The 23846-nt window shown below is 42.5% G+C and overlaps 1 long non-coding RNA gene across 1 annotated transcript; it reads right to left on the reverse strand.

Moving 5' to 3' along the window:
- Nucleotides 1-1899: 1899 nt before the first annotated feature.
- LOC116979383 lies at nt 1900-22512 on the reverse strand. The gene is made up of 3 exons (XR_004413696.1): nt 22478-22512; nt 12796-12800; nt 1900-1910 (listed from the first exon to the last, which is right to left on the reverse strand). It is a non-coding gene; the product is annotated as an uncharacterized LOC116979383 (long non-coding RNA).
- Between the last annotated feature and the right edge of the window lie 1334 nt (nt 22513-23846).

Raw genomic sequence — 23846 nt, forward strand, 5'->3', positions numbered from 1 at the left:
CATTGTGCCTTCCCCCACAGTGCTATCCACTGTGGGGGGATGATTTTTTTTGTCTAATTGTAGTCCTGTAGGTCTGTGTCCAAGATGGCTGCCGTGAAGAGAGAGTGGACGCTGGCGCGCTTTGGCTGCCGCTGCTCTCTCTTCACACTGTGTTTATGATTTTCTGTTTTTGGATTGAATTCTGTTTTTAATTTGTGTCTCTGTGATGTATTTTTTACCTGTTCTATTCCGATTATATGTTTTTATTCGGATTACTATGTAAGGTGTCCTTGAGATGTCTGAAAGTGCTCCAGTTTCCTCCCGCACTCCAAAGACGTACACATTTTGAGGTTAATTGGTTTCGGTAAAAGATTATACAGTTTTCCTAGTGTGTAGGATCATGTTAGTATGCGGGGCGATCGCTGGTCGGTGCAGACTTGGTGGGTCGAAGGGCCTGTTTCCGCACTGTATCTCTAAACTAAACTAAACTAAATATGAAATATTGCAACACCAAACAGTGATTCTCTTCAGAATGACTGAGTACTGAATGATTTTGCAAGTTTTAACCAGTTCTCAAAAGGGATTCTGAAAAATCTGTAGGCCCCGATATTTGAGGCATTTTAGCACCAAGCAATTGAAAGTTAAATTTTTTTTCCCTCAAAGCAAACAGCAATATTGTCTACTTGTGTCATTCCTAAAATTCCTGGGCAATTCCCAAAATAATTCACACTCGCTGCACGAGTGATGCAACCCCAGTTCTAAATAATGATATCCTTCCTCGTGCAATGCCATTTCTCAGCATGAAATTCTGTCACATGCTCATCCAACTTCCCCATCCTTTGTCATTCAGAAATCAGCAGGTTTCTCCCAGCAGTGTGTGTCCTGTAGCTGTGCAATTGTAAAATAATGTCTCTTACTTGTAAGGTCTGCATTTGGTTCCCTATTCACCCGCTCGCTCTAAAGTCTGCTCCCAATTGTTACCGAGCTTCTCATGTCCTCCACGGTCATTTCAGAGCTTTCAACCCTCTTTGCGTGGTGAAGTGCCAACCATTGTTGCCCAAGGATGGAAATGCCCCACCAGCATGAAAGGGGACCCTGAAAGAAAAGGTGTAGAAGAGATCACTCCTGCAGACAGGTACTGCTGAGGCACACGTTCCTGTCTCAGTCGCTCCATGGTGTAGGTCTACAGAGGATAAAGTTTAAAGACAGTCATCGCAGAGAATTATACCCCTCCTTGGCTGGAACTACAGGAACACATTGTGTCTGGGTGATTTTGACAGTCAAGGACAAGTTCACTGTTACTCTCAACCTCCTCGTTTCAGGATCATTCCAAGTGGCAGTGAAATTTATATGCCACTTGTCACAGCCAGCTACTCCCAGCAACATCGTTGAGTTTACTGTGATTCCAATTTCCAGGAAAATTAACTTTCTCTAGTTTCCTATGTTATCAACTCTCCTCACTGACTGTGGCCTGTCGGTCAGAAAGTCAAGGATCCAATGGCAGATGTGCTGATACCTAGGTGCAGGAGTTCCAAGAAGAATAAACAAATTGGATTGATAACATTTCACCTGACAAGGAAAAAATAGTAATTAAAATTGCAGAGATTGGAGAGGGGAGAACACAAAAGATAAGTGTGAAATGAAAAAAAAAAAAAAATCACATTGTAGTGTAAGTAGTTGGTAGAGCTGCTGCGTCACAGCACCAGAGATCCAGGTTCGATCCTGACCTTGGGAGCTGGCTGTGCGGAGTTTGCACAATCCCGCTGTGACTGTTTGGGTTTGCTCCGGATGTTCCGGTTTCCTCACACATCCCAAGGAATTGGGAGTTTGTAGGTTAATTGGTCTCTGCAAAATAGTCCCTAGTGTGGAATCGATGGGAAAGTGTGATGAAATGGAACAAATGTCAATGGGTGATCTGTGGTCGGCATGGTCTGTGGACTGCAGAGCCTGGTTCCATGCTGTATCTCTAAACTAAACTTGAAAATCAAAAAACAGTTGTTGGAAATCTCAAATAAAAGAATTTGCTAGAAATCCGCAGCAAGTCTAACTCTATTGGCGGAGAAAGGAATGTAGAGTTAATATTACAGCTCATGGTTATTTCTTCATAATTGCCGAGTTCCTTGAGCATGCTTTGGAACAGCGCAAGAGGCCAAGGATGGAGCTCGGGAGTGGGAGTGGGAGTGGGATGGATAACTACTGTGACAGGCAATTGGAACATCACGCTGATAATTTATTGGAGATGCTCCCTGGGAGCACATTCAGTGTTTTATTGCCCAAAGTATTTGAAGTAACAGAGAAAAAGAATTGGGGAAAACTACTTTCAGAGCTTAGGCCTACAGCTGGAAGCAGCAGCAGAATAAAATACAAGAGGCCAAATTCAACTTTAATGGCCAGGTTGATTGCACAGAGATGCTAATAAGCCTTTGTCTCATCAGCAAACTGGAGACTCACAAAGTATTACCATCTACTGCATGCTGCAGGATTTTTCAGTGCTGTGGATCATGGATACTGTAGGTTCATAGATTGACAATTTGGAAGATCCGCAGATCAACCCATCAAAAAATTGATGTGAGGAAGCAAATTGGTGCATGCTGTGTGAGTCAGAGCTTCTTCCAGAAATCAAAATACTTGTGTAATTTAGCTCTTGCACCAAAGTCACTGAAATCATCTAAATGCTCTCCCTCCCTTTCCGGAAGATGAAATTGGCTTTCACATGCATGCATTAGCCAGCATTAAAGGATACTGTTTTAATTAGCGACTTCCCACAAAACATTTAAACTTAGAACCATGGACATTTACAGCACGAGAGGCACCATTTTTGTGCTGACCAAAATTCCACGCGTTTTTCACTTTTTGGAGTTTTAAAAAATGATGGATGATTTTATTGAAACATGTGGGTTCATAAGGAGGTTTGGCAGGCTAGATGTTGAGATATTTCCACCCAGTGAAATGGTCGCCAACCAGATGATAAATTCACATCAAATGGGGATTGGCCAGTAATACTGAGTTTTTGGTAAATACTGAGTGTGTAGTAAATTTTCTCCACGGAATGTTTTGAACCAGAAGGGTGGTAAATCTGTGGATTTTTTTTGCCACAGAAGGCTGTGGAGGCAAAGTCAGTGGATATATTTAAGGCAGAGATAGATAGATTGTTGATTAGTATGGGTGTCAGAGGTTATGAGGAGAAGGCAGGAGAATGGGGTTAGGACGGAGAGATAGATCAGTCATGATTGAATGCTGGAGTAGACTTCATGGGCCAAATGCCTTAATTCTACTCCAATCTCTTATGATCTTATGAGATATCTACTCACAATCCATCTTCTCCAAGGTCCTGGTGTACTTCCATGCACCCAAGGAATAATGCCAATGGCAGTGGCTGATCACTCATAAAGAGCTTGTAATAGGAAGTTGGCACATGGGCTGTTGTACATTATCTGAGTGTGTTCATTTCCTCCACCACATCAATTTGGACTAATTTGAATGTTCTATCCTTTCCAAATAAATACTAATTGTGTTTCTAGATGACATTGAAAGGTGCTTACAATGTAATTTCATATTTCTGTAACTGGCTGAGGAACAGCAGTGGTTAACTTTAGTTGGATATCTTTGAGAATAATGGGTAAATTTAATCATTGGGTATTTCGCCCTTATCATCCAACCCACATTCAGCATGGTAAAGGGGCTGCCCCACTTGGGCGACCTAATCTGCGAGTTAAGAAGAGTGTCTTCGACCTTCAAGCTCGAGGGCACTCGCCTGGAAAGCCTCGAGCTGGATTGACCATCCGCATTGAAACCGCGAGCTGGATCGACCGACCGCACACACACACACACACAAACACATTGCAAAGGCGGGGGCCTGGGAAAGCGGGGGAGCGCTGTCTGAAATTCACACCCGCGATGGAGAGGAAGGTAAAACGGCTGCACAGTAACTGTGAGTCCTTTAGAGAGAGCGGAGGGGAGGGGGGGGGGGAAGAGAAGGGCAGAGAAAGGGGAGAAGGAGAGAGAGAAGGGGAGAGAGAAGGGGGGAGCAAAGGGGGGAGAGAAGGGGGGTAGAAGGAGTGGAGATACTTTTAAGAAGTATAATAAAGTTTAGCGGGCATTTTACCTACCGGGCGGGTATCCTTGATCCTGAAAACACCAATGAGCCAATCAAAATACTCGTTCAGCAAAGGAGATTGCCTACGGCTGCCCTCGACTGCCTGTAACTAAATAACGACCCCACTCCACTGCACTACGAGTTCAAAAGAACCATGCCGACCAAATTTTACTCACGGAGAAATTTTCAACATACTGAAAATTTTTCCGCGACCTAGCTGAGGCCACGAGTATTCGGGAACTTCCCTTGAGCATGAAGGAGAGTTTCAGCGACCTCATAGGACCTCCTAGGACTACGTGTCGGCCATGCTGCGAGTTTGAAGGTCGAAGACACTCTTCTAAACTCGCAGATTAGATCGCCCAAGTGGGACAGCCCGTTAACTGCTATCAGTCACTGTCCAGTAAACTACAGATCATCAATCACTTGAGATGACTGGCTAGACAAAATATCGTATAGGGAAGCTGCTAGATCTGCAGCTCAAAGTGCTGTTCAAAGTGATGGCCATCTATATAACTTGGTGTATTTGGAATATTCCTAGTTTTACCCTTTCATCTGTCAAATGCAACAAAGAAACACATTTGAAACGGTAGTTTAATCACAGTCCTTTGGAATTGCCTGAATCCTGTACGACTACGAGACATTAGTTATATGTACCTTAAACAATTCACTCCTCCTAACAGGATTTCAATCAGTCCTAAGGCACTCAGCCTAGCCCATCGAACAAATGCTTTTAGATCCCCTTTTTTATCACTGGTGCGTGACCATCAGTGAGCGCGTGAGTAATTGTAGAAGAAAGGATTAATGCAGTTTTTGAACTTGCTCTGTGATTTGCAACTGCATAATAATAATTATGAGATCATCTTCTATTCCACATTTAGTCCTTTATCTTGCAAGATCAAAATTACAAACATGTAACATAGAAACATAGAAAGTAGGTGCGAGAGTAGACCACCAGGTCCGTCGAGCCCGCACCGCCATTCGCTCATGGCTGAACACTAAACAGACACACTTACCCACAAACAGTAGACACAAGACACAGAACACAAGACACTACCCTCCCCTTTATACCGCTATCACCCCTCTCCACCCCAAGAACCTCGTGATCTCCTGGGGGAGGCAAAAAACCGGATAAAAACCCAGGTCCAATTCGGGAAAAAAATCCGGGAAATTCCTCTCCGACCCCAATCCAGGCGATCGACACTTGTCCAGGAGATCACTCAGGTCTTACTATACTAACCATACCTAGGTCCATATCCCTGCCCTCTCCCCGTAGCCCCTTATCCCCTTGGCAGCTAAAAAACCATCTATTTTAGTCTTAAATATATTTAAAGTTTCTGCTTCCACTGCTCCCTGGGGCAGTGAATTCCATAAATTAACCACCCTCTGGGTGAAGAAGTTCTTCCTCATCTCAGTTTTAAAAGAGCCCCCCCTTATTCTGCAACTATGTCCTCTAGTTCTAGTTTCCCCGATCATTGGGAACATCCTCGGTGCATCCACCCGATCAAGGCCCCTCACGATCTTATATGTTTCAATGAGATCGCCTCTCATTCTTCTAAACTCCAAAGAGTAGAGTTCCAGCCTACTTAACCTTTCCTCATATGTCAATCCCCTCATTGCAGGAATTAATCTTGTAAACCTTCGCTGCACTGCCTCCAGGGCTAGTACATCCTTTCTTAAGTATGGACCCCAGAACTGTACACAGTATTCCAAATGTGGTCTCACTAATACTGTGTACAGCTGCAGCAAGACCTCCGTGTTTTTATACTCAATCCCCCTAGCAATAAAGGCCAAAACTCCATTGGCCTTCCTGATTGCTTGCTGCACCTGCATACTAACTTTTAGTGATTCATGTACTAATACCCCTAGATCCCTTTGCGTTGCATTACAACGCAGCTCCTCCTCATTTAGAAAATAACTTGCCCTGTAATACCAGCAAGATGTTCTACAGTGTATCCAGGAAATTGCAGGTATAATTGTCTCCGATTTTCCTCTTTACTTGATAAAATTCTCCCAACAGTTGCACATTTGCAGAATTTATGCTGAAACTAGCCATCTGTTGTGATTTCGGAGAGCAGGATGAGTGTTGGCCAGGTTCCCAGTTCCATGCCATTATGTGATTTCATGAGCATAATGCATGCGAGTCTCCAGTGTTTTGCAACATACTCTGTGATCCTAACTTGCAAGATTTTGGTGTTACATTGTAAGTATATTTTTAAGCCAGCAATATGTGCATGGGTGTGTATTTGTTAATGAACTGAATGTTGTCCCAACGCTTACCTATATCAAAATGGGTATCAGTACACTGGTCCCTATGTTCACACATAAAGGCATGAGCAGTAGTTTGTGGTAGCTCAGTGCTATGAGCATCAGAGCATTACATACTGAATATAGGGCAGCTCCAATTGTAACACCTCAATTGATGTAAAACACATCGGAACAGCCTAACGTTAGAAAATGCACCAGCTAAGTGGCAGTGCTTCCTATTCACATTAACACATATGAAAGCAGAAACTTTATTTCAGGTTAGAAATGTTTTTATATCTTTGATTTTGTGATTTGAGAGTTATATGGGCTATGTGATTACCCTAACAAATATCCATGAAACACTGTTCCACATTGCACATGCTTGTCAGGTCCAAGCAAGCAAGCGAGAATTTTAATCTACTAACCCACATCTTTTTGAAAAATCAAACAAAATCCATGCATTCATAGGAAGAACATGGAACCTTCACATGGACAGCATCAGTGATCAGGATTGAACCTGGGTTATTGGAGCAGTGGGGTAACCAGATCAACTTTCATTGTGAGAAGCAATCCTTATTGAACAAGTGACTTACCTGAATCATGCCCTTAAACTTAGTGGAGGGCAGTTATCAATGGAGTTCCACAGGACTCCGTATCTTTATCCCCCTGTTGTTTGAAACACATATGACTGATTTCCACATAAATGTAGGATAATTATGAAGAAGTTGGCGGCTTATACAAACATTTTCGGTGTGGCTCTGATTGGAGAGGAAAGTTCCAGTACCTTGAGAGTCGAGAGTCAAGAGTCAAGAATGTTTAATTGTGCCAGCAACAGAACGATGAAATATGTACCAGCAGCAGAACTATTACATTTCGTACCTCCTGTTACAGGACCATTAATGTGATAACACTCAGGTAAATATGTATTAATCAATAATAAAATTAATCAATAATAATAAATAAATTGATTAATTAATGATTAAAGTGATTAATGATACACAGAGAGTGGTGAATCTGTGGAATTATCTGCCACAGAAGGTAGTTGAGGCCAGTTCATTGGCTATATTTAAGAGGGAGTTAGATGTGGCCCTTGTGGCTAAAGGGATCAGGGGGTATGGAGAGAAGGCAGGGATGGGATACTGAGTTGGATGATCAGCCATAATCATATTGAATGGCGGTGCAGGCTCGAAGGGCCGAATGGCCTACCCCTGCACCTATTTTCTATGTTTCTATGTTTCTAAAGGATGCATTAGCTGGGAATAGAGATTAATGGAATTCCATCCAGACGATATCAGGTAAAGCATGTGGAAAAGTGCAATTCAGAACTAAGTTGTGGATGTTGAAGAAGGCTGTCAAAGATTACAACGGGACATAGATCAGTTACAGATATAGGCAGAGAAATAGCAGATGGAGTTTAAGCCAGGCAAGTCTGAGATGTTGTACTTTCGGAGATCAAATGTAAGGGGAAAGTATGCATTTAATGGCAAGACCATTAACAGCATTAAGGGATCTTGTGGTTCAAGTTCATAGCTCCCTTAAAGTAGCAACATGAGTAGATAGAGTGATAAAAAAAGGTGTATTGTTTTGTTTGCCTTCATTGGTTGTGGCACTGAATATTAGAATTAGAAGCTCATGTTGCTCCTTTATAAAATTTTGATCAGGCCACATTTGGATTATTGTGTTCTGTTCTCCATTAGCAGAAAGATGTGTAGAGTTTGGTGAGGGTGCAGAAGTACATTAGGGTAGTCAAAGGTACACAAAAATGCTGGAGAAACTCAGCGGGTGCAGCAGCATCTATGGAGCGAAGGAAATAGGTAACGTTTCGGGCCGAAACCCTTCTTCAGACATTAGGGTAGTGCCTGGATTTAAAAAAATATTAGCTTTAAGGAGAGGTTGGACAAACTAGAACAGCTTTCCCTTAATCATCAGAGGCTGAGGGGAGACGTAATAGAAGTTAATATAGTTATGAGAAGCATCGCTTAGTCTGAATCTTTACTCCCAGTGTGGAAATGTTGATTACTGTTGGTAAAGGAGGAATATGGAGCATATGCAGGCAGAAGGGATTAGTTTAAATCAACATCATGTTCGACACTCATCATGGGCTGAAGGACCTGTTTCTGTGCTGCTCTATTCTATGTTCCATGTAATAAATGGGAGCACACCAATGAGCCTGGATCTCAGAGGAGCCTTAGTCTATTACCTATAGGTCTATAAAAGCTAACAGATCAATATGGTGGTTAAAAGGGCCTGCAGGAAAGTTTATTTCACTGGCCGAGGCACAGAATAAAGGAAAAAAGAGAAAATGTTAGGATTTTACAACACATTTTAACTTACAGCTTGAGTAAGCACCTATAGTTCTGATCACCATGTTCCAAGAAGGATGTAATTGTACTGGAAAGGGGGTGTGAAGATGTTGCCGGGAGTGAAACTCTCATCAATGAGGGATGAACGGATGGGTGGGTTTGATTTCTTTGAAACCGAGAAGGAGGAGTCGCATTTGAAATGTATGCAACTATACATGTATGCAAAAAGAAGTTATTATTTTTAGTACAGGGATCATAAGACAGGGATGTGGATTTAAAATAATTGGTGGAATGATTAGGGAGAAGAAACGGTGAAATGTTTTCATCATGAAAACTGCATGGATCTGGAACTCTTTGACTGAAAGGATGGTAGTGGCAAAATCTGCCTTTGCAGCAAAAAAAAGTACTTTGCAACAACAAATGTACTTGAAGAACTGTGACCTGCATGCCTGTGGACCTAGTGCTGGAGGGTAGGATTGAGCTGGAGTGCACGTGAGCTCTTGTGAATGGGATTGTCTGAAGAGCCTCCTTCCTTGTCATTAATTTCTCTCTGCACAATTTTGTATTAATACCAAGTAGCATCAAGCAGCTTTGCTGAAATATTTGCAACACATCAGCGACATATACACTGACAGGAAGGAATAATTGACTTCATGAATTAAGATGATGCTTAGGTGACAATTTCCATAAGCAGAGGACAGGATTAATCAAATTTTCCTTTGAGTCCATTCATTTTGTGTTGCACTGTGAACAACAGAAATTAACGAACCTCTAATTTATATAAAACACAAGCTTCTTAACACGTGTCCTTTTGTACTTCTAAAAGATATTTAGCTTTAATTATGTTTAATAAAGAACTACAGATGCTGGAAAAATCAAAGGTAGATAGAAATCCTGGAGAAACTCAGCGGGTGAGGCAGCATCTATGGAGCGAAGGAATAGGTGACGTTTCGGGTCAAGACCCTTCTCTTGGACCAAGGACCCTTCTTTTAGCTTTAATCATCCTCAGCCAAAAATATTTGACAGTTATTCAAGATTAGGAATAGATTTTTTTTAATGAACCATATTGATAGAAAAAATAAATCTGTTGTACACAATTTTGTTGGGAGAGACGTCACGCATTTTAGGACAGCATCTCTGGAGAACATGGGTATGTGACTTTTCAGGTCGAGACTCCTTTATAGACCTTTATTCTCCAAAACAACTGAGTTACAACCATATAAATTTCTGCAGTTAATTAAAGAGGAAATAGAGCCGTATCTGAGATATTTTTGTAAAAATTAGCCACTTAAACAGCTCAGAATATCAACACAAAACCAAAAATGTTCAGTTTTGTGGCAAATCTCCCTTTCCTTCTGCTGGGACACAAATGACATATCATACTTGCGACCATGTGCATGAACCTTGTCCCCAGCGAAATGCTGCATCGACTCACATTATTAAAAATCTCCAATATCCTTTGTTGCAGCATGCACAAGATACTTTGCCGGTCGTCTCTGTTTTATGCCCATAAGCAATGTCCTGGGAGTTTCTTCAGAGGTTTTAGTAGTCATTGATGTTTCAAATGTCGGGGCGGTCCAGCCCGAGGCTGAAGACGGTACGGTACTCACGTGAGGGTGGCTGGGACGGTGTTCTGGCGGTGGTGGCCTGAGTCCGGGGTTCAGCCGCGGGCCAGCGGCTGCGTCTGCAGGACTGGTGGGCGGCAGCTTCGACCACCCCGGGCCGCGGTGTTTGAGCCGCGGGACTGATTTGTAACATCGCCCGGGGGGTATCGCCTCAGCGCAGAGGGAGAAGAGGAGGAAAGAGACTGCAGATCTAAGACTTTTGCCTCCATCACAGTGAGGAGATGCTGGGTGGACTCACTGTGGTGGATGTTAATATGTGTTTATTGTTGTTTTTATTGTATTGTATGTATGACTGCTGAAATTTCGTTCAGACTTCGGTCTGAATGACAATAAAGGCTATCTATCTATCTATCTATCTATCTATCTATCTATCTATCTATCTATCTATCTATCTATCTATCTATCTATCTAATGAAAAATGTGTGCCTGAATTTTTGACTAAGCACTTGTGCAGAGAAGGAATCAAACCCGGCTTCAAATGAGCCATCAACACTTTAAAGGTGAGGCGTGATCACGACTGCCCTTAGTTATTAATTCATTCCTTAATCTTTTGACTGCTGCCAATTCCAAGGAAATTACTATTTTCTTGAGTGTCCTCATTTTTTTCATCGTCTCGCCTGTGAGGCTGTACCAAACACTAAATGCAGTTATAAAACAATTCAAATAGATTTATCCAGCTTTAAATGTAGAGGTATAAATATTTAAATTATGATCTTTGGAAAATAATTATTTATGCCTGCTAGCCCAGTTGTCAATTTCTCATTGTTCACGTCCCACCTTTCTCCTTCTGGTGTCCATAATTGTATTCCTATTTACGACTGTCTAGTCTCTGGGGATCCTATTTTCAAGGAATTTCAAAATATTTTATGTGTTTAGGTGCCCTGTCCTCATAAATATGTGGGAATTAATTAACCTGCAGAGATCTAAAAGGCTCTATAAAATGACATCTCCCAAAATAGAAATGGCCTGGTTTGCTAAGTTTGCTGTAAACTTCAATGTGTGCCGGTAGATTAATCAGTTTCTGTGCCATCAATAAATTCACTGACGACACCATTGTTGTTGGACAAATCATGGGTGGTGACGAGTCAGTGTATAGGAGAGTGATCAAGCACGTGGTTGAGTGGTGCCGCGGCGAGAACCCCTCACTCAAAGTCAACAAAACCAAGGAACTAATCGATGACAGACCATGCACCAGTTTTCATGGTTGAGTGAGTTAGCAGCTTCAAACTCCTGGTGTTAACATCTTTGATGTTCAGTCCTGGGCCCAACACCAAAGGCATATCAGTCCCTTCTGCATTTTCAGTAGTTTGACACTTGGCTAATACTCTATTGGCAATTGGCAATCTCTAAAGGCAATTGGCACATCGCCTAAAACTCTAACACTATTCTAAAAATGCACTGTAGAAGGTATCCTGACTGGTTGTAACATGGCCTGGTATCAGAATTCCAGTACATAGGAGAACAAGAAGCTGCAGAGATTTAGTGAATTGTGCCCATTGAGACCATCTATATGAGGCACTTTCTCAAAAAGGTGGCATCTATCAGCAAGGGACCACACATTTGGGCCATACCCTCTTCTCGCTGCTACCATCGAGCAGGAGTTACAGAAGCCTGAAGTCACACACCACCAAATTCAGGACCACTTTCCTACAACCTTCAGGTTCTTGAACCGACCTGCACAACACTAATAATAATAATAATAATAATAATAATAATAATAATAATAATAATAATAATAATAATAATAATAATAATAATAATAATAATAATAAATATAATAATAATAATAATAATAATAAAAAACTTTATTACGGACTTGAGGTCCAGACAAGGGGCAACGTTACATTAAAAAATATAAAGTACAGATAAAATCTTAGTATATCACTTATAAAAGCATCATAGAAGAATCAAATACACAGGACAAGATGTTAAGAAGTCCCTTGTGCCAATAGGTGGGGAGCATTTCACGACATTCGTTGATTGTTGAGAGTGGTAGACGCTCAACATCGGTGGGGGGGCGGGGGAGTGGATACGTATATCTTGGCCTGGGTAACCTTCAGGACAGTTGGGAACAGGACACATCATCAGTAGTGTACCCTTGCATCACTGGGTGTTTCGGCCTTTTAACACTATACACCCTCCACAAGGGCGGCCCGCTGCAGGATGATCAGCCCTCAGCGCGTGTCCCGTGTCAAACCGTCCCAAAGATTCACCCTGAAATACTTGGGGCCCAGCATGGGTCTTTCCGCTTGAGCCAAATCCACCGGCTGCTTCTTTCAGCCGCCTCTGAGAGTGATCTTATGGTATTCCGCAGAGCCTGACCGTGGATTCCAAGCTCCTTCAGCAGTCTGATGGTAGATGACGCAACAAATCCTCTGCATCCCACTTCAACTGGATAGACTTTGGTGTTCCAGCCACGCTGCGTTGCCTCTGCTGCAAGCTCTGCGTAGCGCAGCTTCTTACGCTCATAGGCCTCCTCAACAGAGTTCTCCCATGGAACTGTGAGCTCTATGATGTAAGCAGTCTTCTGTGAAGGGGACCAGAACACCAAGTCTGGCCTGAGGTTGGTGGAAGCAATTTCAGGTGGAAAAACTAGTTGTCGGCCGATGTCCGCCAGCATCCTCCAGTCGCGGGCCCTGCATAGGTTTCCTTCTTCTGATCTGGTGGAAGGATGTTTAGATGTTTTCTGTCCTTCTCGGACAAAGGTTGTTGCCCTTAGGGGGAGGGGGTTGCTTGCTCTCGGAGGCAAGGAGTTGGTCGCACACCGCCTGTTCTCAAGGGCTGATGCCAGGCTTTTTAGTACCTGATTATGCCGCCACGTGTATCTCCCTTGCGTGAGGCTGGTCTTGCAGCCTACCATGATGTGTTTGAGGGTCGCTGGAGTTGGGCAGAGGGCACAGGTTGGATCCTCGCCGTACCACTGATGGAGGTTCTTTGGTGATGGAAGCACGTCATAAGTCGCTCTGATGATGAAGCTGATCTTGCTTGCTTCCATTTCCCATAGTTCTTTCCAGCTGATCTTCCTCCGCTCCACACCTTCCCACTGCATCCATTGCCCCTGTTTGGCAAGAGAGACCGCCTTTGCACTTCTTGCGGCCTCCTCTTGTCGCCGCACCTCCTCGACCACCAATGTCCTCCGCTCTGATGTTGTGGCCTTTCGCCAAGTTGGTTTACTTGTCGTAAGGCCAAAGCCTCCTCTTCCCTGCTGGACTTGCCCCACGATGTCTTTGTGCCTCAGGGCTGATGAAGCTTGCTGTACTGCATCAGATGGTGTCCACTTCCGGCCAGTTACTAGGGGCGGCGCAACAGCACTGATGGTCTTGTCTCTAGAGTCCCTCAGTGTCATCTGAAGTCTTACTTTAGAACACTTGTATTCCTCTGTTAGACTAGTGAGAGGTAGTTCCAGGACCCCTTTGCCATATAGGCCGATGTTAGTTAGACATCGTGGGACCCCGAGCCATTTCTTCGCGTATGAAGTTATGGTTCGCTCCATCTTCTCCACAGTTGTTATTGGGGCTTCATAAATGGTCAGTGGCCACATTGTCCGAGGAAGGAGTCCAAACTGTAGGCACCAGAGCTTCAGTTTCCCAGGCAGTAGGGTCTGATTGATGTTCTCCAGGCCATTGACAATTTCTTGCCTTAGTTGTTGCATCTGCTCTTTGTCCTTGAGACTTGCGTTGTACCATCTGCCCAGGCTTTTAACTGGCTGTTCAGACACTGTTGGTATTGGGTTGTCACCGATACAGAACCTTGTGTCTCTAAGCACCCCCTTGACTATGGAGATGCTTCGAGATTTACTTGGTTTGATCTTCATTCGGGCCCACTTGATGTTCTCCTGCAGCTTTCCAAGTAGCCGCTTGGTGCATGCTGCAGTAGTGGTTAGTGTGGTCATGTCGTCCATGTATGCCCTGATGGGTGGCAGACGGAGCCCAGCCCTGGTTCGTTCACCGCCCACCACCCATTTTGAGGCCCTGATAAAAAATATCATAAAGTACATATAAAATCTTAGTATATCACTTATAAAAGCATCATAAATTATATTAAAACAAAACACAATACATAAGTTAAAAATCCAGGTTAAAAGAATGATCAATGTCCTACAACGAGACAACGATACCAGTGTCTCCACAGCTGGGATTGTAGCGTGTAGTGCTAACCCTTATGTTTGACAAGGCCTCAATAATTACATTTTTAGAGTCATTTATCCTGCAAATGAATTTATACATGTGATTTCTTAGGATAGCTTCTAAAGTACTGACTCCTGCAGCCACAAACATATTACTGGCAGTACACCATCTCGGTTTCCTTAGCAGTGTTCTCATGGCATCGTTATATGCCACCTTTAGTCTCTGCAAACTTGTCTTTCCATAGTTCGACCACAGGTGCGCAGTGTAGAGTGCGGTGCAGTATCATCAGTGCTCCAATTTTATATGCCTCCCAACCTTCTCTCTCTTTCCTGTGCCACCCTCCACTCCCATCCCAGTGCATCCCAACCATTTATCCCACTATTCCATCCCTTTGCCCCACCTCTTGACTCCTTCCACTTATTTCTCTCCCTCTGGCTTTACATTTGACTCCTCTTCTCTCTTTATTTGATACCCCTTTGTCTCTCTTTCACTTATTCCACCCATCCATCAATGTAACCTCTCACCTATCACTTCCCAGACTTGACCATGCCCCCAGCTCTCATTTCCAGTTTCTCCCTGCTACAACAATCAATTTGAAGAAGGCCCAACTCGAAACACTGCCTATCCATTCCCTCCACAATGCCATGATTCGCTGAGTTACTCCAGCGTTTTGTGTTTTATCCATTCTGGCTTCTGCAGTTCCCTATGTTTCCCTGTCAACTCCATCTCTCCTCCAAATGACAAACTCTGCCATGCCTGGAATCAGCTGCATGGATCTTAGACATAGAAACATAGAAAGTAGGTGCGAGAGTAGACCACCAGGTCCGTCGAGCCCGCACCGCCATTCGCTCATGGCTGAACACTAAACAGACACACTTACCCACAAACAGTAGACACAAGACACAGAACACAAGACACTCCCCTCCCCTTTATACCGCTATCACCCCTCTCCACCCCAAGAACCTCGTGATCTCCTGGGGGAGGCAAAAAAACGGATAAAAACCCAGGTCCAATTCGGGAAAAAAATCCGGGAAATTCCTCTCCGACCCCAATCCAGGCGATCGACACTTGTCCAGGAGATCACTCAGGTCTTACTATACTAACCATACCTAGGTCCATATCCCTGCCCTCTCCCCGTAGCCCCTTATCCCCTTGGCAGCTAAAAAACCATCTATTTTAGTCTTAAATATATTTAACGTTTCTGCTTCCACTGCTCCCTGGGGCAGTGAATTCCATAAATTAACCACCCTCTGGGTGAAGAAGTTCTTCCTCATCTCAGTTTTAAAAGAGCCCCCCCTTATTCTGCAACTATGTCCCCTAGTTCTAGTTTCCCCGATCATTGGGAACATCCTCGGTGCATCCACCCGATCAAGGCCCCTCACGATCTTATATGTTTCAATGAGATCGCCTCTCATTCTTCTAAACTCCAAAGAGTAGAGTTCCAGCCTACTTAACCTTTCCTCATATGTCAATCCCCTCATTGCAGGAATTAATCTTGTAAACCTTCGCTGCACTGCCTCCAGGGCTAGTACATCCTTTCTTAAGTATGGACCCCAGAACTGTACACAGTATTCCAAATGTGGTCTCACTAATACTGTGTACAGCTGCAGCAAGACCTCCGTGTTTTTATACTCAATCCCCCTAGCAATAAAGGCCAAAACTCCATTGGCCTTCCTGATTGCTTGCTGCACCTGCATACTAACTTTTAGTGATTCATGTACTAATACCCCTAGATCCCTTTGCGTTGCATTACAACGCAGCTCCTCCTCATTTAGAAAATAACTTGCCCTATCATTTTTTTTCCCAAAGTGAATGACTTCACATTTATTAGTATTAAATTTCATCTGCCAAGTTGTTGCCCACTCACCTAGCTTATCTATATCCTTTTGCAGACTCTTCCTATCCTCCTCATCCCCTACTTTTCCTCCCATTTTTGTATCGTCCGCAAATTTTGATATATTACACTTGGTTCCCTCCTCCAAATCATTTATATAAATTGTGAACAACTGGGGTCCCAGCACCGACCCTTGCGGAACCCCGCTAGTTACCGGTTGCCATCCCGAGTATGAACCATTTATCCCCACTCTCTGCTTCCTATTTGTTAGCCAATCCTTTACCCATGCTAATATATTACCCCCAATCCCATAATTTTTTATTTTTAGCAATAGTCTCTTATGTGGCACCTTGTCAAAAGCCTTTTGGAAGTCCAAGTATACCACATCCACCGGTTCCCCTTTATCCACCCGGGTTGTTACTTCCTCAAAGAATTCGAGCAGATTCGTTAAACAGGACTTCCCCTTCACAAAACCATGCTGGTTCTGTCCGATGAAGTCATGTTTATCCAAGTGCCCCGTTAGTGTTTCTTTAATAATTGTCTCTAACATTTTACCCACCACCGATGTTAGACTAACCGGTCTATAGTTACCTGCCTTCTGTTTACTTCCTTTTTTAAATATAGGTGTTACATTGGCCATTTTCCAATCCACTGGGACCGTTCCTGTCTCCAGGGAGTTTTGGAAAATTATCACCAATGCATCCACAATCCCCACCGCTATCTCCCTCAAGACCCTTGGATGTAATCCATCAGGCCCAGGGGATTTATCCTCCTTCAGTCTCATTAATTTCCCTAATACCACCTCCTTGGTGATCTTAATAGTATTTAGCTCCTCCATTCCTACCGCCCCCTGTTTATCCAGCGTTGGAATATTTTTTGTGTCTTCTATGGTGAAGACTGATACAAAATACTCGTTTAATGCCTTTGCCATTTCCATGTTCCCCACCAACAACTCTCCAGTCTCACCCTCCAATGGACCAACGTTCACCTTAGCCACCCTTTTTCTTTTTATATAGCTATAAAAACTCTTACTATTAGTTTTTATGTTGTTCGCTAAATTCCTTTCATAGTCTATTTTCCCCGTCTTAATTAATCTCTTAGTTATTTTTTGCTGACCTTTAAATGCTTCCCAATCCTCTACCCTCCCACTATCTCTGGCTACCTTATATGCCCTTGCCTTCAGCCGAATACTATCCTTTATAGTTTTACTGAGCCATGGCTGACTGTTCTTACCCTTACCCCTTTTTTTCTTCATAGGAATAAATTTTTCTTGAAGGTTATACAGTAGACCCTTAAACGTACACCACTGCTCATGTACCGTCTTATTCTTGAGTCTGCTATCCCAGTCAACTTTGATCAGCTCAGTCCTCATACCTTCATAATCCCCCTTATTTAGACTAAGCACCCTAGCCTGAGTTTCAACCTGCTCCCCTTCTATTTGAATATGGAATTCGACCATATTGTGGTCACTTGTTCCCAACGAGTCCCTAACTATGACATTTTTAATTAATCCTGCTTCATTACACAGGACCAGATCCAAGATTGCCTCCCCCCTTGTCGGTTCTGTGACATACTGTTCTAGGAACCCGTCTCTAATACATTCTATAAACTCTTCCTCTAGTCTACCCTGCCCAGTTTGGTTTGCCCAATTAATATGAAAATTGAAGTCCCCCATGATTACAGCAGTTCCCTTTTTACATACGTCAACTATTTGCAGATTTATGTTCTGACTAACCAAGTAACAACACGACATACAGTAAACCATTAGGAATAAAACTTAAAACATTAAAATATTAAGACTAAAACATTATAGTTTAAACATGTGAATGAAATAGAATACCAGAGCAAAAGGAGGCTACAGACTTTTGGTTATTGAGTAGAGCTACTGCTCATGGAAAAAAGCTGTTTTTATGGCAAACTGTATCCATAGTCCATCTACATTCTAACCAAGGCCCTGTGGATACTCACTTATTTGATACTGGTATCACTGTGTTAGTGTCACGTTACTGGGATACAAGGAAAAATATTGTTTTGCATACCCTGCAAGTTAATCAAGCCATGCACAAGTACAACACTCGCAAAAGAGAAAGGAAACAGAATGCAGAATATAGGGTTACAGTTACAGAGAAAATGCAGATAAAAGAAGTGCAAGGGCCACGACAAGATAGTGGAAGATTAGAAATGCACCCTTAGTTTATGAGGTCCATTCAAGAGAGTGATAACAGGAACGAAGAAGCTCTTCTTGAATCTAAGGGGATGTGCTTTCAAGCTTTTGCATCTCCTCTCTAATGTTAGAGGGGAAATGAGTGTGTGACTGATTCTTAATTATGTTGCTTACTCTCCCGAGGCAAAGGGGGGGGGGGGGGGGGGGGGGGTGAGATGTGGAGAGGGGAGTGATGTGTCCAGAATCTTGTGGTCTTGAGAAAAGCTGTTGCCAAACCAAGTAGTGATGCATCCCTTTTAGTATGTTCTTCAATGGATCAATGGTTCAATGGTCCTTTATTGTACAATGAAAAAAAGCAACAAGATGCAAAACTACATTAAGATTAAACATAAACAGCCACCACAGCGGCGTGTGAGAATCCCTAGGGCACACAGCATAAGCGGAGACCCACAGCCATCAGTCCAATGTCCGGGCCACACACACGTCTCTTCACCATGATGTGACCAGAGTTGTTATGGAGTTTTTATGGTGCATCTACAGTAATTGGTCAGAATTATTTGACACATGCCAAATATCCTTTGTCTTCTGAGGAGTGCTTTCTTGGTCACAGCATCAATTTAAATGGACCAGAAAAAATTGCTAGTGATATTTATGCCACTTCAGCACCAATGTTGTAGACCTGGATCTGTACTCCATTCTACTTTATAAATTCAATGCCTAGCACCTTTGCTTTGCTGAAATTGAGGGATAAGTCATAAGTGTCATAAGGGATAGGACCAGAATTAGACTATTTGGCCGAGCAAGTCTACTCCGCCATTCAATTTTGACATCTATATCTCCCTCCTAACCCCATTCTCCTGCCTTCTTCCCATAACCCCTAACATCCATACTAATCAATAATCTATGTATCTCTGCTTTAAATATATTCATTTACTTAGCACCACAGCCTTCTGTGGAAAAGAATTTCACAGATTCACCACCCTCTGACTGAAAAAGGTTCTCAGGTTACAGTCTTGACATGCCTACTATGTACCTGGTTAGTTGTTTAGAGTGTGATTGGTAATTAGGGTCAGGTGAGTATTCCTTTTTTTATTACTGCAATTCAGTGGACAATATTGAGGTAAAGACTTTGAATTATAATAAGCAGTATTGGGAGAGGAATGAGATCCCTAATGCAATTAGTATTGTTTAATTAAGGGCAGAAACAAAAGAGTTTAATTTAAGAGTAATTCTTTCCTACGTGTTACATTTTAAGCAAAAGGGCTCTTTGTAAAATTAAAAGTATGGCAGGGGAGATCACAAGCATGTGTTACATGACCTGAAGCTTGTGGGAGATTCTAAACACTTCTTGCAGTCTGAAGTCCATATCTGCAGAAGGTGTTACTGATTTGGCCGGCTTAAGAACATACCTTCAGAGGGGAAATGGTTGGTAACAGTCAGAAGAAGTGGCATTGGCAGATAGACCAGGAAAATTCAGAGTCTATCTCTCTCCAGAATAATTTTTAGATGCTGGATAAACTGAGAATGAGTATTCCTCAGAGCATCCAGAGTTAGGATCATGGGATTGTAGGTGGCTCCGCTGTACAATGAGAGAGGAACAAGTCTCCAAGGGCAACTCGATATTGAAGGGAATTGACAGGTGGCTCTGTGACCATGAATGTGATTCCAGGAAGGTATCTTGCTTCCAGGGTCAAGGGTGTCACAGAATTGTTGCAGGACTTTCTAAATGGGCTGCGTAAAAAGAAGTCTTGATCTGCATTGGTATTAACAACATAGACAAATGGACAGATAAGGTACAGCATATTTAGGTTAGGGAGCAAGATAAAATTAAAAAATAGGACCTTTCATCTTTGATTACTTTTGGTGCACATGCTAGTGAGTTTAGGAATAGGACGTAGAATATTGTATGTGGTGCAGAATATGTGGCTGGCGCAGAGGAAGAGCTTAACATGTCTGGACCACAGGGACAATATTTGGAGAAGGTGGGACCCTTTACAAGCCAGGCGAGCTGTACATTAACTGAAATGGGTTGAATATCCTTGGCTGGGGCATTTTCTAGCATCGCTGGGGAAGGTTTAATTTAATTTGGTGAGGGAATGGGGCAGTTTACTTGGTAGCCAGGGAGGAGTTTGCTCGGATTCTGATTGAGATGTTCCAAAATTCTCAGGCCACAGGCGAGGAGCTCATTGACTGGAAAACAATGCATAGGATTTTAAAAAAGGGACACAAAATGCTGGAGTAACTCAGCAGGTCAGGCAGTATTGGAGGAGAACATGGATAGCTGATGTTTTGGATTGGGACCCTCCTCAGACAAATATGGTTTCTTTATCCAAGAAGGGCAGGAGGGATGTCATGTAATTATATATTGGTGAGTCTAGGGAACTTATTGGAATTAATTCTGAGGGACACAATTAATCTACAATTGGAGAGTAAAGAAAAATCAAGGATAATTAACATCTTAGTTCTGTGAAGATCTTTCAGCTTAGTTGATTGAATCTTGGAAGAGAAAACAAGTGCATGGATGAGAATGTTTAAGAAGGAACTGCAGATGTTGGAAAATCAAAGGTAGACAAAAAATGCTGGAGAAACTCAGCTGGTGAGGCAGCATCTATGAGCAAAGGAAATAGGCAACATTTCAGGTCGAAGAAGGGTTTCGACCTGAAACATTGCCTATTTCTTTCGCTCTATAGATGCTGCCTCACCCGCTGAGTTTCTCCAGCATAGATGAGAATACTGTATAGATAAGAATATCTGTATGGATTCCAGTGTGGCTTTTAATGAGGCCTTCTAGGGAAACGGGGCAACAGATAAGAATTCAGGAAGTCCAGGGTAATTAGAAAATTAGGTCCAACATTAACTTGGTGAGAGAAGGGAGATGATGATGGTAAATGGTGGCTTTTGTGACTGGAAGCCTGTGATTTACCTTAAGGATTGTTGTTGAGACTAGTGCTCTTTGTCATATACAATGATGATAGGGAGTATGCAAAATTACATGAACATTAGTAGTGTTCTGGATAATTAAAAAAGTAATCTTTAGCTATTGAATGATGTGTATGAGTTTGTAAGATAGGAAGAGCAATAGCACATGGAATTTAATTCAGAACACTTGGGGGTGAGAGGACGACTAAGGTAAGGATGGTATGGTAGGATGGATTGAGGTGAAAGGAACTTTAGTGTACTCATACAATTATTGAAGAATGTAGCAATGCAGATGGATATTCTGGTTATGCAGCCATAATGGGGACTTGTTTTCCTGAGCTGGGACATAGAATATTACATCAGGAAAATTATAGTGTGAAGATATAAAACCTGATTTAAGGCCACATCCAGTGCATTGCGTACAGTTCTGATCACCAAGCAATAGACATGATTATACTTGAAGCGTTGCAGCAGAGCAGAAGCAATTCTCCAGAATGATGCATCAAATGGTGTGTTGAAGCTTTGATGAATGATAGAAAGGGTAACTTTTTTTTTCTTGGTGCTGGACATGGGTGGGGATGGGGATTGGGTTGGGGGGGGGGGGGGGGGTGGATGAAGGCGATGGATGGTGGGGGATGGCGGAGTGAGAAAACAAATCTGACTGATATGTAAAAGAACATGAGGAATAGAGATAAGATACATATTGAAAAAAACTATTCTCCATTGCAGAGATATCCATAACTAGAAGGGATGGATTTAAGGTAAGGACTGGGAGAATATTTGCACAAAGCGATTTGAAATCTGGATCATACCGACTGAAGATAGACACAAAATGCTGGAGTAACTCAGCGGGACAGGCAGCATCTCTCGATAGAAGACATTGGTGACTTTTTGGGTTGTGACCCTTCTTTCAGTCTGAATAAGGGTCATAAAGTGAAACGTCACTCATTCCTTCTATCCAGAGATGCTGCCTGTCCTGCTGAGTTAATCCAGCATTTTGTGTCTATCTTTGGTTTAAACCAGCATCTGCAGTATCTTCCTACATCATACTGATTGAGGTGAAGGTGGAATCAGGTACTCTCCTATGTTGATAAGCATTTAGGTTATTTTTTGAGTTGAGTTTTGAGTTGAGTGCTAGAATGTGGGATTCATATAGATGGATTAATTGGGGCTGGAAATGGAACACTGGGCCGATGGGCCTTTTCCCTTGCTCTATGACTCCGTGACAATGTATATCCTATGAAATAATTGCAGTTGAAGGAGGTGTAGTACTTGCTTCATTTCTTATTAGATAAGGCCAAACATTAAATCAAGAAAACTGATTGGACAGTCTCTCAAGATAAGCAAGCAAAATAAAAGTATGGGTTTGAAAAACCTGCAGTCTTTTGGTCAAATCACATGTTGAAAATGCAGGGACACATTCAACCTTTGGAATCAGTAAGTAGAAGGAGGATGAAGTCAAAGCATGGAAATAGATTATATGGCCTATTAATCCTTGTCAACAGTTACCCTCCACATTTAGCTCTAATCACATTTACCCAATTGGTTTCCATATTTCTTTATACTCTTACTTAGTTTATCTGATCACTGTAATCTTTAATGCTGACAGTATCTGCCTCAGCCACTGAGCCTAGAAGTGTGTTTCACAACCTAAGTACTGCCGCCTTGAAGTCTCTCCTACATTATTTTCAAACAGTTTCATAGTTAATCTTTCTTTACAATGTCTTCTCATTCTAGACCCATGAGCAAGTGGAATATATTGTTTCCTATCTCGTACGTGCCAAATGGAATATAATTTAAAACATCTATTACTTATGGCCATAATCTGCAAAGTTTTAATGGAAAAAAAGGTTCATTTTTCGACTTGCTCAGAATTTCTAGTTTCTCATGACAAGTAGTATTTGGTGAGCTTTTTATACCTTCTCCAATGTACTGACTATTGGGAGAAATCCAATTCTTCCCTCTCATTGAAGTGTTATCAATGATTTAGGTTTAGTTTTGTTTAGTATTTAGTTTAGAGATACAGCATGGAATCAGGGCCTTTGGCCCACTGAATCCACGCTGACCATCGATCACCCATTCACATTAGTTCTATATTATTCCACTTTAGTTTGCCCTTCACATTAGTGCACGTGCCTCACCCGCTGAGTTTCTCCAGCATAGATGAATTGCCCTTCACATTAGGGGCAATTTACAGAGGCCCAATGATGTAGGGAACAAGAGATTGCAGAATAATCGATGATCATATGTGCACCAACCAATTGTGTGGCCATTCACTTAGCTCTCGTCTTCAGCCTGTCTCTGCCTAAAATCCTGGCCTTCCGCAGTGCTCAATAGCAACCAAGCTTGTGAAAAGCTTTTCTGTAGGCTTGGATAACTCTGCAGATGGCCATGGAGGTAAACTCAAGAAGCTCTGGACCTAAATGGTCATGTTTGTGCAGCACTACCTTGTCAAATGTGGTAGCAGGCTGGTAGCTAGCTGGCAGGCACAGCTAAAGAACTCCAGTATAACCCTATGTCTCTTGATTTACTCCTGTTACTCTGGGTTGTGAGTA

Source organism: Amblyraja radiata, chromosome 12 (genome assembly GCF_010909765.2).
Source record: "Amblyraja radiata isolate CabotCenter1 chromosome 12, sAmbRad1.1.pri, whole genome shotgun sequence".
Taxonomy (NCBI): domain Eukaryota; kingdom Metazoa; phylum Chordata; class Chondrichthyes; order Rajiformes; family Rajidae; genus Amblyraja; species Amblyraja radiata.